The sequence below is a fragment of the Oncorhynchus clarkii genome, chromosome 9 (assembly GCF_045791955.1).
Source record: "Oncorhynchus clarkii lewisi isolate Uvic-CL-2024 chromosome 9, UVic_Ocla_1.0, whole genome shotgun sequence".
NCBI classification, from domain to species: Eukaryota; Metazoa; Chordata; class Actinopteri; order Salmoniformes; family Salmonidae; genus Oncorhynchus; species Oncorhynchus clarkii.
In genome coordinates, this window is record NC_092155.1 from 40,726,167 (window position 1) to 40,742,409 (window position 16,243).

Genomic DNA, 16,243 nt, shown 5'->3' on the forward strand with positions numbered 1-16,243 from the left:
TAGGTAGATCAGGTTAACATTACATATACACTATGAGTTCATTCCTTCCTCTCATCATCTTCCCCTCTCTTCAGATAACGACATCCACCTCTCTCTAACAAATCTAATTGTGATAATGTACTAATATGGGAGTTTATGTGATGACATTGGATTTGTGCATCTAATTGTAGCCTATGATATTTGTTTGTGTGACAATGTACTAATATGGGAGTTTATGTGATGACATTGGATTTGTGCATCTAACGGTAGCCTATGATGTTTGCTATGTGTGATAATGTACTGATATGTGATTTTATGTGATTTTCAATTGGTTATGTATTTTCTTTCTTTCCATTTGTTTCCATAAAAGCCCATCTAGGGGCAGGTAAAAAAACAACACTATAGTGCAGTACATTGGACGACTGTTTGCTCGATGTGTTTGTACTTGTCCCTATCCAAATAAGACGGATAGAAAATGAGATGAGATTACAGTGGCTCTGCTTGTGCATCGATCTAGATGCAGCAGTCTGTGTCTCTAAATACATGTGAGAGAGATTCAAATGTCCCCGAACAATGAAAATGATAACTGTTCTTTTAAAAATATATATATTCTCATTCCTTATTGTTTGGCATCGAAGAAAAACAAATTAATCTAGGACTACACCAACAACAACAAAGATCAGGAGAATCTGAAAATAACTATCCACATAGCTTATTGATTGATGTGAAGGCAAGTGTCTATTCCAACTCAGTGCAACACAATATAGGCCTGTATTACCTGCATGTGGAGACAGGTAGACATGTGCCGTTGTTAGTGGTAATGATGATGATGATGATGATGATGATGATGATGATGATGACTTGGATTCTCTACAAATTTCTAAAAAAAACCAGGCTACTCAGATATGCATTATCTAGCCCTGCTAAAAGTTCTGTCTTCCAAAGAAAAATGCATTATTCTCATCAAACCAGTGTTGCCATGTCCGTGGTTTTCCTGGAATTGGGTTACTATGAAAACGATGTCGCTGGTGGAACTGTATTGGTCGCGGTTTGCAAGTTTCTGGGCTACTTCTAAGTTGTGCCATGGCCGCCATCAAAAGTTTGGACACACAAACTAATTTTCTACTGATCTATTTTTACTATGTTCTACATTGTAGAATAATAGTGAAGACATCAAAACTATGAAATAACACATATGGAATCATGAAGTAACCAAAAAAATGTTAAACAAATTAAAATATATTTTTACTTTGATATTCTTCAAAGAGGCCACTAGGCTAGCAAAGGGTCGGAAACTTTGCGGTAAATTTCCGGAATTATTGCTTAAATTGGGAATGGGTATATTGCTTAAAATCCTCAAAGTTAGCTTATAACAGTAAACCTTTTTTGTGGGATACACATAAGGCAATTCTTGGTGTTGTGGCTTGTTTTGGTTAAACTAACCCAAATTCAATGGAATTGCAACCCTCTGCATGCACAGTGCATTCTTCCATCACATGTGCAGTGCACTCTTCCATCACATGTGCAGCTGATTCTCAAGATCTGCACACTAATGAGATGCTATTGAGCCCACACTACTAATGAGCCAAGGACTACATGCTTTCTGATACGTTTTGATTACAATACTGGATGGGGTGAATATATTTTATATGACATACATGATTTTTTGTTAAAACTTCTTAGGGCTAGGGGGCAGATTTCGGAAGTTCGGATGACTGACGTGCCCAAAGTAAACTTCTGGTACTCAGGCCCAGAAGCTAGGATATTCATATAATAGAGAACACTCTGATGTTTCTAAAACTGTTAAAACAATGTCTGTGTATAACAGAACTGATATGGCAGGCAAAAACCCGAGGAGAATCCATCCGGAATTTCTTTTTTTTGATTCTTTGTCCTCCATTCAAACACTTGTCTGTGGGATATTAAAAGAAAATCCTCCCAGATTGCAGTTCCTATGGCTTCCACTAGACGTCAACAGTCTTTATAAAGGGTTTCAGGCTTGTTTTTTGAAAAATGAGCTAGAATTTGTAGTTTTTCAAGGTGGCTCTCATTTGGACTGTACTCTTGCGGAGCGGGCGGATGAGGGTGCGCACTTTGTTATTTATCTCCGGTATTGAACATACTATTCTCTGTCTTAAATTGTATATTTATTGACATATTAGGGTACCTGAGGATTGATTAGAAATGTTGTTTGACTTGTTTGGACAAAGTTTATTGGTAACTTTTGGGATTGCTTTGTCTGCATGTTGAATGACTGGAATGGGTGGATTACTGAATCAAACGCGCCAAATAAACAGACTTTTTGGGGATATAAAGAAGGACTTTATCGAACAAAACGACCATTTGTTGTGTACCTGGGACCCTTGGGATCGCAAACAGAGGAATATCTTCAAAGGTAAGCAAATTATTTCATTGCTATTTCTGACTTTTGTGACGCCTCTGCGGGTTGGAAAAATGTTTTTAATTATTTTGCATGCGGGGCGCTGTCCTCAGATAATCGCATGCTTTCGCCGTAAAGCCTTTTTGAAATCTAACAATGCGGCTGGATTAACAATAAATTAAGCTTTTAAATTATGTATGACATGAATGTTTAATATTACGATTTTTGTATTTTGAATTTCACGCTCTGTAATTTCAGTGCATGTTGTCGAGATGGGGCGCTAGCGTCCCACCTAGCCTTAAGAAGTTTTAATTGGTCAATAGTAGCCTACAGCAAAGTGTGTTTAAATCATTTCTAAGTTGTTAATTTCTGCTAGTTAGTTTTTGCTACCATATAGGTTTTAGCATGCTTGAGCCTGCTAACTGAGGAGGGTTAATTCACCTGTTTCCATCATGTTTCATTTTAAAACATGTATCTTACAAAGGAGCTGTTTAATCTAACTGCTTAACTACAGTGGGGCAAAAAAGTATTTAGTCAGCCACCAATTGTGCAAGTTCTCCCACTTAAAAAGATGAGAGAGGCCTGTAATTTTCATCATAGGTACACGTCAACTATGACAGACAAAATTAGGGGAAAAAATCCAGAAAATCACATTATAGGATTTTTTATGAATTTATTTGCAAATTATGGGGGAAAATAAGTATTTGGTCAATAACAAAAGTTTATCTCAATACTTTGTTATATACCCTTTGTTGGCAATGACAGAGGTCAAACGTTTTCTGTAAGTCTTCACAAGGTTTTCACACACTGTTGCTGGTATTTTGGCCCATTCCTCCATGCAGATCTCCTCTAGAGCAGTGACGATTTGGGGCAGTTGCTGGGCAACACGGACTTTCAACTCCCTCCAAAGATTTTCTATGGGGTTGAGATCTGGAGACTGGCTAGGACACTCAAGGACCTTGAAATGCTTCTTACGAAGCCACTCCTTTGTTGCCCGGGCGGTGTGATTGGGATCATTGTCATGCTGAAAGACCCAGCCACGTTTCATCTTCAATGCCCTTGCTGATGGAAGGAGGTTTTCACTCAAAATCTCACAATACATGGCCCCATTCATTCTTTCCTTTACACGGATCAGTCATCCTGGTCCCTTTGCAGAAAAACAGCCCCAAAGCATGATGTTTCCACCCCCATGCTTCACAGTAGGTATGGTGTTCTTTGGATGCAACTCAGCATTCTTTGTCCTCCAAACACGACGAGTTGAGTTTTTACCAAAAAGTTATATTTTCGTTTCATCTGACATTCTCCCAATCTTCTTCTGGATCATCCAAATGCTCTCTAGCAAACTTCAGACGGGCCTGGACATGTACTGGCTTAAGCAGGGGGACACGTCTGGCACTGCAGGATTTGAGTCTCTGGCGGCGTAGTGTGTTACTGATGGTAGGCTTTGTTACTTTGGTCCCAGCTCTCTGCAGGTCATTCACTAGGTCCCCCCGTGTGGTTCTGGGATTTTTGCTCACCGTTCTTGTGATCATTTTGACCCCACGGGGTGAGATCTTGCGTGGAGCCCCAGATCGAGGGAGATTATCAGTGGTCTTGTATGTCTTCCATTTCCTAATAATTGCTCCCACAGTCAATTTCTTCAAACCAAGCTGCTTACCTATTGCAGATTCAGTCTTCCCAGCCTGGTGCAGGTCTACAATTTTGTTTCTGGTGTCCATTGACAGCTCTTTGGTCTTGGCCATAGTGGAGTTTGGAGTGTGACTGTTTGAGGTTATGGACTGGTGTCTTTTATACTGATAACGAGTTCAAACAGGTGCCATTAATACAGGTAACAAGTGGAGGACAGAGGAGCCTCTTAAAGAAGAAGTTACAGGTCTGTGAGAGACAGAAATCTTGCTTGTTTGTAGGTGACCAAATACTTATTTTCCACCATAATTTGCAAATAAATTCATTAAAAATCCTACAATGTGATTTTTTTTCTTTTTTTTTCTCATTTTGTCTGTCATAGTTGAAGTGTACCTATGATGAAAGGTACAGGCCTCTCTCATCTTTTTAAGTGGGAGAACTTGCACAATTGGTGGCTGACTAAATACTTTTTTGCCCCACTGTATTTATCTGTATTTGGGGGAGCTTCTCATTTTTTTCTAATCTTTACAGGAAAATTCCACGGGCACTATGTGATGTGTGGAGACATTTCACTGCAGCCAATGTAAAAGGGAAAACTGTGCACATTTGCAAATACTGTGCCAAATCATATGTGAAGAATTCAACAAAGATGCAGAATCACATGGCCAAGTGCTTAAAGTTCCCTTAGCACTCACAACAAGCAACCTCTGACAAAGGTCCCTCTACTTCTATTCGAGGTGAAAATGATGAATCAGACAACTTATCGATAGCAACAGCTCATTGCCTTCCTGGAATCAGAAGTTTGTTTTACTTAATGGAGGAACGTAGTCAGGGAAATGCTGATGAATGTCTTGCTCGGGCTGTGTATGCAAATGGTTCACCACTGATGCTCACAGGCCATGTGTATTGGGAAAGATTTCTGAATGTTCTTTGCCCAGCAAACACCCCACCAACCAGACAAGCTTCATCTACTCATTTGCTGGATGCAGAGTTCAACAGAGTTCAACTGAAGGTCAAGCAAATCATAGAGAAAGCAGACTGTATTGCAATCATCTCTGATGGGTGGTTGAATGTTTGTGGGCAAGAGATCTTTGTGCGCTATACTCGGCCTTGTCTCGGGATGGTAAGTTGGTGGTTGAAGATATCCCTCTAGTGGTGTGGGGGCTGTGTTTTGGCAAAGAGGGTGGGGTTATATCCTGCCTGTTTGGCCCTGTCTGGTGGTATCATCGGATGGGGCCACAGTGTCTCCTGACCCCTCCTGTGTCAGCCTCCAGTATTTATGCTCCAGTAGTTTATGTGTAAGGGGGCTAGGGTCAGTCTGTTATATCTGGAGTACTTCTCCTGTCTTATCGGGTGTCCTGTGTGAATTTAAGTATGCTCTCTCTAATTCTCTCTTTCTTTCTTTCTCTCTGAGGATCTGAGCCCTAGGACCATGCCCCATGACTACCTGGCATGATGACTCCTTGCTTTCCCCAGTCCACCTGGCCATGCTGCTGCTCCAGTTTTAACTGTTCTGCCTGCTGTTATGGAACCCCGACCTGTTCACCGGATGTGCTACCTGTCCCAGACCTGCTATTTTCAACTCTCTAGAGACAGCAGGAGCGGTAGTGGTACTCTCAATGATCGGCTAAATTATTATTTACAATGACAGCCTAGGAACAGTGGGTTAACTGCCTTGTTCAGGAGCAGAACAAAAAAAAATTAACCTTGTCAGCTTAGGGATTTGATCTAGCAACCTTTCAGTTACTGGCCAAATGCTCTAACCACTAGGCAACCTGCCGCCACCATAGAGGAGGTTCAGGGAGAAGACTTGGAAGCTTGAGAGGAGCACAACCAAAGCTTAAGTTTCTAAACTATAATTTTACAGATGTATGTTGAAAACGTTTTTGGGAGATGTGATGGATCATTGGGGACCATTCAATATTCCCTTTCTTTGGTTGTTCAGTGAAATCATCCCATTAATTAAAGTTCAATTTTTACAAAAAAATTCAATTAAGTTTTTTTTTATTTCTATTGGAAGGATTTAATCATTTGTAATTATGTCAACTTATGAGAAGGTAAAAGGTTTCTGTTTCTGTCTCCATATGATATGGTAAATATATCCAATGCAAAAAAACATCTAAATTTAAATGGTATTAATATTAATTTGCACATATTTCTGTTAATTTCCATATATTCCCGTTAATTCCCACGGAAAGTTTCCACCTCTGAATATTCCCCAAAATGAGTAAACCCTAGTAGCCACCCTTCACCTTGATGACAGCTTTGCATGCTCTTGGAATTCTCTCAACTAGCTTCATGAGGTAGTCAATTAACAGGTGTGCCTTGTTAAAAGTAAACTTGTGGAATTTCTTTCCTTCTTAATGAATTTGAGCCAATCAGTTGTGTTGTGACAAGGTAGGGGTGTTATACAGAAGATAGCCCTATTTGGTAAAATACCAAGTCCATATTATGGCAAGAACAGCTCAAATAAGCAAAGAGAAACGACAGTCTAACATCCCTTCCGGCGCAGAGAGAGATGGCCGCCTCGCTTCGCGTTCCTAGGAAACTATGCAGTTTTTTGTTTTTTTACTTCTTACAGTGCCTTGCGAAAGTATTCGGCCCCCTTGAACTTTGCGACCTTTTGCCACATTTCAGGCTTCAAACATAAAGATATAACACTGTATTTTTTTGTGAAGAATCAACAACAAGTGGGACACAATCATGAAGTGGAACGACATTTATTGGATATTTCAAACTTTTTTAACAAATCAAAAACTGAAAAATTGGGCGTGCAAAATTATTCAGCCCCCTTAAGTTAATACTTTGTAGCGCCACCTTTTGCTGCGATTACAGCTGGAGGTCGCTTGGGGTATGTCTCTATCAGTTTTGCACATCGAGAGACTGACATTTTTTCCCATTCCTCCTTGCAAAACAGCTCGAGCTCAGTGAGGTTGGATGGAGAGCATTTGTGAACAGCAGTTTTCAGTTCGTTCCACAGATTCTCGATTGGATTCAGGTCTGGACTTTGACTTGGCCATTCTAACACCTGGGTATGTTTATTTTTGAACCATTCCATTGTAGATTTTGCTTTATGTTTTGGATCATTGTCTTGTTGGAAGACAAATCTCCGTCCCAGTCTCAGGTCTTTTGCAGACTCCATCAGGTTTTCTTCCAGAATGGTCCTGTATTTGGCTCCATCCATCTTCCCATCAATTTTAACCATCTTCCCTGTCCCTGCTGAAGAAAAGCAGGCCCAAACCATGATGCTGCCACCACCATGTTTGACAGTGGGGATGGTGTGTTCAGCTGTGTTGCTTTTACGCCAAACATAACGTTTTGCATTGTTGCCAAAAAGTTCAATTTTGGTTTCATCTGACCAGAGCACCTTCTTCCACATGTTTGGTGTGTCTCCCAGGTGGCTTGTGGCAAACTTTAAACAACACTTTTTATGGATATCTTTAAGAAATGGCTTTCTTCTTGCCACTCTTCCATAAAGGCCAGATTTGTGCAATATACGACTGATTGTTGTCCTATGGACAGAGTCTCCCACCTCAGCTGTAGATCTCTGCAGTTCATCCAGAGTGATCATGGGCCTCTTGGCTGCATCTCTGATCAGTCTTCTCCTTGTATGAGCTGAAAGTTTAGAGGGACGGCCAGGTCTTGGTAGATTTGCAGTGGTCTGATACTCCTTCCATTTCAATATTATCGCTTGCACAGTGCTTCTTGGGATGTTTAAAGCTTGGGAAATATTTTTGTATCCAAATCCGGCTTTAAACTTCTTCACAACAGTATCTCGGACCTGCCTGGTGTGTTCCTTGTTCTTCATGATGCTCTCTGCGCTTTTGACGGACCTCTGAGACTATCACAGTGCAGGTGCATTTATACGGAGACTTGATTACACACAGGTGGATTGTATTTATCATCATTAGTCATTTAGGTCAACATTGGATCATTCAGAGATCCTCACTGAACTTCTGGAGAGAGTTTGCTGCACTGAAAGTAAAGGGGCTGAATAATTTTGCACGCCCAATTTTTCAGTTTTTGATTTGTTAAAAAAGTTTTAAATATCCAATAAATGTCGTTCCACTTCATGATTGTGTCCTACTTGTTGTTGATTCTTCACAAAAAAATACAGTTTTATATCTTTATGTTTGAAGCCTGAAATGTGGCAAAAGGTCGCAAAGTTCAAGGGGGCCGAATACTTTCGCAAGGCACTGTACATTGGTACCCCAGGTCATCTTAGGTTTCATTACATACATTCAGCAACGTCAACTCACCATCAGTATTACCAGGAATATGACTTTCCCAGAGCGGATCCTGTGTTCTGCCTTTCACCCAGGACAACGGAATGGATCCCAGCCGGCGACCCAAAACAACGACTTTGTAAAAGAGGGAAACGAAGGGGTCTTCTGGTCAGACTCCGGAGACGGGCACATCGCACACCACTCCCTAGCATACTACTCGCCAATGTCCAGTCTCTTGACAACAAAGTTGATGAAATCCGAGCAAGGGTAGCATTCCAGAGGGACATCAGAGACTGTAACGTTCTTTGCTTCACGGAAACATGGCTCACTCGAGAGACGCTATCGGAGTTGGTGCAGCCAGCTGGTTTCTCCACGCATCGCGCAGACACAAACAAACATCTTTCTGGTAAGAAGTGGGGCGGGGGCGTATGCTTTATGGTTAATGAGACTTGGTGTGGTCACAACAACATACAGGAACTCAAGTCCTTCTGTCACCTGATTTAGAATTCCTCACAATCAAATGTCGACCACATTATCTACCAAGGGAATTCTCTTTGATTATAATCACAGCCGTATATGTTCCCCCCAAGCAGACTCATCGATGGCTCTGAACAAACTTTATTTGACTCTTTGCAAACTGGAAACCACATATCCTGAGGCTGCATTCATTGTAGCTGGTAATTTTAACAAGGCTAATCTGAAAACAAGACTCCCTAAATTGTATCAGCATATCAATTGCGCAACCAGGGCTGGTAAAACCTTGGATCATTGCTATTCTAACGTCAGCGACGCATATAAGGCCCTCCCCCGCCCTCCTTTCGGAAAAGCTGACCACGACTCCATTTTGTTGCTCCCTGCCTACAGTCAGAAGCTAAAACAAGAAGCTTCCGCACTGAGGTCTGTTCAACGCTGGTCCGACCAATCTGATTCCACACTCCAAGACTGCTTTCATCACGTGGACTGGGATATGTTTCGTATTGCGTCAAACAATAACATTGACGAATACGCTGATTTCATTAGAACGTGCGTTGAAGATGTCGTTCCCATAGCAACGATTAAAACATTCCCAAACCAGAAACCGTGGATTGATGGCAGCATTTGCGTGAAACTGAAAGCGCGAACCACTGCTTTTAATCAGGGCAAGGTGACCGGAAACATGTCCGAATACAAACAGTGTAGCTATTCCCTCCACAAGGCAATCAAACAAGCTAAGCGTCAGTATAGAGACAAAGTAGAATCGCAATTCAACGGCTCAGACACAAGAGGTATGTGGCAGGGTCTACAGTCAATCACGGATTACAAAAAGACAACCAGCCCCGTCACGGACCAGGATGTCTTGCTCCCACGCAGACTAAATAACTTTTTTGCCCGCTTTGAGGACAATACAGTGCCACTGACATGGCCCGCAACCAAAACATGCAGACTCTCCTTCACTGCAGCCGAGGTGAGTAAAACATTTAAACGTGTTAACCCTCGCAAGGCTGCAGGCCCAGATGGCATCCCTAGCCTCGCCCTCAGAGCATGCGCAGACCAGCTGGCTGGTGTGTTTACGGACATATTCAATCAATCCTTATCCCAGTCTGCTGTTCCCACATGCTTCAAGAGGGCCACCATTGTTCCTGTTCCCAAGAAAGCTAAGGTAACTGAGCTAAACGACTACCGCCCTGTAGCACTCACTTCCGTCATCATGAAGTGCTTTGAGAGACTAGTCAAGGACCATATCACCTCCACCCTACCTGACACCCTAGACCCACTCCAATTTGCTTACCGCCCAAATAGGTCCGCAGACGATGCAATATCAACCACACTGCACACTGCCCTAACCCATCTGGACAAGAGGAATACCTATGTGAGAATGCTGTTCATCGACTACAGCTCAGCATTTAACACCATAGTACCCTCCAAACTCGTCATCAAGCTCGAGACCCTGGGTCTCGACCCCGCCCTGTGCAACTGGGTACTGGACTTCCTGACGGGCCGCCCCCAGGTGGTGAGGGTAGGTAACAACATCTCCACCCCGATGATCCTCAACACTGGGGCCCCACAAGGGTGTGTTCTGAGCCCTCTCCTGTACTCCCTGTTCACCCACGACTGCGTGGCCACGCACGCCTTCAACTCAATCATCAAGTTTGCGGACGACACTACAGAGGTAGGCTTGATTACCAACAACGACGAGACGGCCTACAGGGAGGAGGTGAGGGCCCTCGGAGTGTGGTGTCAGTAAAATAACCTCACACTCAACGTCAACAAAACTAAGGAGATGGTTGTGGACTTCAGGAAACAGCAGAGGGAACACCCCCCTATCCACATCGATGGGACAGTAGTGGAGAGGGTATCACAGACAAACTGAATTGGTCCACCCACACAGACAGCATCGTGAAGAAGGTGCAGCAGCGCCTCTTCAACCTCAGGAGGCTGAAGAAATTCGGCTTGTCACCAAAAGCACTCACAAACTTCTACAGATGCACAATCGAGAGCATCCTGTCGGGCTGTATCACCGCCTGGTACGGCAACTGCTCCGCCCACAACCGTAAGGCTCTCCAGAGGGTAGTGAGGTCTGCACAACGCATCACCGGGGGCAAACTACCTGCCCTCCAGGACACCTACACCACCCGATGTCACAGGAAGGCCATAAAGATCATCAAGGACAACAACCACCCGAGCCACTGCCTGTTCACCCCGCTATCATCCAGAAGGCGAGGTCAGTACAGGTGCATCAAAGCTGGGACCGAGAGACTGAAAAACAGCTTCTATCTCAAGGCCATCAGACTGTTAAACAGCCACCACTAACATTAAGTGGCTGCTGCCAACACAATAACTCAACTCCAGCCGCTTTAATAATGGGAATTGATGGGAATTGATGTAAAATATATCACTAGCCACTTTAAACAATGCTACTTAATATAATGTTTACATACCCTACATTATTCATCTCATATGTATACGTATATACTGTACTCTATATCATCTATTGCATCTTTATGTAATACATGTATCACTAGCCACTTTAAACTATGCCACTTTGTTTACATACCCTACATTACTCATCTCATATGTATATACTGTACTCGATACCATCTACTGCATCTTGCCTATGCCGCTCTGTACCATCACTCATTCATATGTATTTATGTACATATTCTTTATCCCTTTACACTTGTGTGTATAAGGTAGCAGTTTTGGAATTGTTAGTTAGATTACTCGTTGGTTATTACTGCATTGTCGGAACTAGAAGCACAAGCATTTCGCTACACTCGCATTAACATCTGCTAACCATGTGTATGTGACAAATAACATTTGATTTGATTTTTTGATTTGACTTTAAGACATGAAGGTCAGTCAATCCGTAAAAAACATTTCAAAACTTAGAAAGTTTCTACAAGTGCAGTCGCAAAAACCATCAAGAGCTATGATGAAACTTGCTCTCTTAAGGACCGCCACAGGAAAGGAAGACCCAGAGTTACCTCCGCTGCAGAGGATAAGTTCATTAGAGTTACCAGCCTCAGAAATTGCAGCCCAAATAAATGCTTCACAGAGTTCAAGTAACAGACACGTCAACATCAACTTTTCAGAGGAGACTGCGTGAAACAGACCTGAATCAGGCTGCAAAGAAACCACTACTAAAGGACACCAATATGAAGAAGAGACATGCTTGGGCCAAGAAACACGAGCAATGGACTCAATGATGAGTCCTAATCTGAGATGTTTTTGTTACAACCGTCGTATCTTTATGAGACGCAGAGTAGGTGAACGGATGATATCTGCAGGTGTGGTGGAGGAGGAGGTGTGGGGATGCTTTGCTGGTGACACTTTGCTGGTGACACTGTCAGCAGACACTATCAGACACTATTTAGAATTCAAGGCACACTTAACCAGCATGGCTACCGCAGCATTCTGCAGCGATACGCCACCCCATCTGGTTTGCACTTAGTGTGACAATAATTTGTTTTTCAACAAGGCAATGACCCAACACACCTCCAGGCTGTGTAAGGACTATTTGACCAAGAAGGAGAGTGATGGAGTCCTTCATCAGATGACCTGACCTCCACAAATCACCCGACCTCAACCCAATTGATATGGTTTGGGATGAGTTGGACCACAGAGTGAAGGAAAAGCAGCCAACAGGTGCTCAGCATATGTGGGAACTTATTCAAGACTGTTGGAAAAGCATTCCAGGTGAAGCTGTTTGAGAGAATGCCAAGAGGGTTCAACGCTGTCATCGAGGCAAAGGGTGGCATATAAAATATGTTTTGATTTGTCTAACACTTTTTAGGTTACATGATTCCATGTGTTATTTCATAGTTTTGATGTCTTCACTATTATTCTACAATGGAGAAAATAGTAAAAAATAAACAAAAACCGTTGAATTAGTAGGTGTGTCCAACCTTTTGACTTGTACTGTACATATTATTCATATTTAATTCAGGGATTCAAATTACGACCCCATGTTCAGTAGCCTATTCCAGCAGGCTATTGGGAAACAAAGCACTTCTTACCTCGAAATCGCTTTGCTATTTATGTTGAAAAAATTATTCTGTCAATTTGAACTAAGCGAACTGCTAAATCGTTCAGTTTACATCTTGCCTAGGCTATCTCACATTAGATGTAGTTCTATCAGGGGCTATAAGATACCAGCATCTAGCTAAGCAAACTATTGCAAAGTTGAATTAAAATCATAAACCCAGATTTGAGTCTGTAGCCTATTCCTATTGAAATGACAAGTCAATCTCACAAATGTGCCATTTATAATGGTTTGTAGTTTTAACATTTGGCACATTAGTGTCAATTGCCAGAAAATAGCCTAACATTAGATTTTTAAGTTCGTCCCAGTGTTTCTTGCTCAGAGATTTTGAGATTCTCTGTCCAACTTTCATGACTCAAACTCTCCTGTCGGATTTATAGTTATGCACATGTGCAAAAGGGATTTAGTTAAGCAAAAAGGCAGGAGGGGGTGTGGTATATTGCCAATATACCACGGCTCAGGGCTGTTCTTATTCACAATACATTTTCTTATGCCTGGATACAGTCCTTAGCCGTGGTATATTGGCCCTATTCCACAAACCCATGAGGTGCCTTATTGCTTTTATAATCTGGTTACCAATGTAAAAATAAATATTGTGTCATACCTGTGGTGTACGGTCTGATATACCACAGCTGTCAGCCAATCAGCATTCAGGGCTAGAACCACCCAGTTTATAATTGCAATGTTTTCCTTTGTCATTATGGGGTATTGTGTGTAGATTGATGAGGGATTTTTTTTAATCACTTTTAGAATGAGGCTGTGTTGTGTCTTTGGCTATGCCGGATTAAGTGATATGACATGCTATTCTATAAAATCCTTTCTCTGTAATTAACATTACCTGATTGAGCTAATCATGTAAATGTAATTAACTAGAAAGTTACACAAAATAGTGTTTATAGAGCTGTTATCTTCCAAATAAACCCTGAAAGACCTAGTAATATTTTACATCAATAGCAGTCATTATTAAACGTCACCTTATTTCAGTCTCATCTGAACATCTTAGAATTCTTGGTTATCTTCACGAACCCTGGCTAACAAGTTGAATCAACAATACAAAATTGGGTTTATTTATTTACTAAATACCTAACTAATCACAGAGAATTACATATACACAAAATGCAAATTATGTCATACAGAAAACGTCCCCGGTGGACAGAGCCGACATAATTTCTGGTTACACAAAGAAAAGGGGGTTGGGTTTGAGTGAAAGAGCGGGATGACTGAAGAACAAAGGGAGAAGCTCTGCTATCGTAAATACAGTATCTTATGCATTCTAAATTACCGCCCATTTGGAAAAGGAAAATGCCATAAATATTTACTCTGAGCTGCGCTTCGGTAGGTTGGTCGTAGATGCTGACCGTGTTGCCCAACAGATCTTCCTAGTCCTTTGAAGGGTGACTCTGGTGGTAAACTGGATACTTTGTAGTAATGTCGTTGTGTGGTAGACAAGATAGATCGTCCATCCTTTCCTAGCCCACGTTTACAGCTGCTGTTGCTAACTCAACGGCTAGGATGTCTCACTTTTTAATGAGTAAGAGTTCAAAGTTTATACCATTCCCAACCAAAGCTCACGCTGAGGTTGGCTTAGTTCTGTAGTTGACATGTTCGTCCTTTTCAACGTATGGACCGTCGTCCTATCGTCCCCGGAAAAGATAGTTACATTTTCGTCAAGGGCTTATAGAGTGGAGGGAGAGAAGGGTGTGTTTCATAGTTTGTAACCCATGTCTCTTCATAGGGGCGGGCCACTGATTGAGCAGAGCTCTAACTTTATGAAAACCCAAATCTCTCATTTGGAAGCTAAAATTACATTTAATCTTTTCACAAATAGTGTCATATTGAAACATTTAAATTGCACAACAATTCCATGTGAATCTGATAACTAGAATGTGTAGACTTTCCCAGATACGGTTTATGTCATCCTGTCATCAGTCATAATGTCTCAGATGACAACCGAACTGACATCATATTCATTAAGTACCAACGCATATTTTCAACTGGTTCTATTAACAAAATATGGTTCCTTTCCCCCCACTTGTTTGATGTTCCCAGACTCTCTATGTTTAACAAAGGTTATTCAAGAGTCCTTCAGTAGAGTTAAGAGAGAGAGGGGAAAAAGGTATTTATGGGGGGGGTCATAAACCTTACCCACAGGCCAACGTCATGACAGCTGTAACAATAGTTTCCGAATGCACTTTACCATACCCACTCCTACTTTACTGCTTAATCATAGCAGTCAAACAAGGAAAATTATGGAAAATTATGTGTCGAGTTTAATAAGGGCAAATTATATTTTATCTTGAGACATATTGAAATTCCTTTATTATGTCACTCCATAGCTTGCAATAATTATTATTTTGATGAAAACTACATTTTGCTTCTAGCATCGTTACAAGTTACGTCGATATTCCTTCTTAAATGGCTCGATGACGTTATGGAAAAAGGGTATATTGTATAAAAGTGGCAAGTCCTCGCTTGCTATAGGAAAAATTTGCTTGGCTAGTTTCAGGCCTTTTGTGGTGGTTTTCAGTATTCACGGGCAAGACATTTTGTTTGATCTGTCAACCCTGTCATCAGCTGCTCAGCCAGGAGGTGCTTGAGGGGAAAGATGGCGGAGGCGGATGATGAAGTGGTTTCTGAATCTGATGGCGGTAGAATCAAGGAGAATTGGAATATTGTCCATAAGAAAGGAAAACGGAGCAAAGTAGAGTACAGTGATGAGAACGTTACTTCGTATCTTGTAGGAGTACAGTTTGTAATTGAGGATCAGCTGATTGAATTACCAATCTTGAGGAATCCATTTGAGATATCCTAACTGGTGGAGAGAGTGCTGGATAGAGTGAAGGCTGTGAGGATCATGAGAGGCGGGCTGGTTTCGATTTTTTTGTGCTTCTTGCGTCTCACCCGATTTGATAAGTTTGAAGTGTCGTGTGTGTGTCTCTCAGAAACAGGGCACCTCTCAAGGGGGCTATATCTGGAGTCTCGTGGGAAGTAGATGTTGAAGAGATGAAAAATACTCCTGGAGTGATTGATGCACGTCGGATGAATCGTGTGGTGAATGAAGAAAAAGTGAAGAGTCTGTTCTTTTCTTTTTTGATATGGAGTCAGTTAGGGTGTATTAACTACAGAGTCAGAGCATTTATCCCAAGACCAATGCAGTGTGATCATTGTAAAGCTTTTGGTCATGTTTCAAGTGTTTTTGCAGAAAGGAGAAGTTGAGATGTCCAAGTTGTGGAAAAGATCATATTATGTTATAAAAGTGATGAAAATGTGGCATGTTGCAATTGTGGTGAGAATCATGAAGCCTTGTCTTTCGAATTCCCCATAAGGGTGAAAGAAAATGAGGTGTCCAAAGTCAGGGCTATCCAGAGCATATCATATGCAGCAGCTGTTTAAAAGGGTTGGCGGTTTGAATGGTGCACTTGAAGAGACCATGGTGGTGGATAGGCCTTCACTGCAGGCTGCAGCGGTTGCCTTTCACCATCAGGATCCTGACATTTTAAAGGTTAAGAA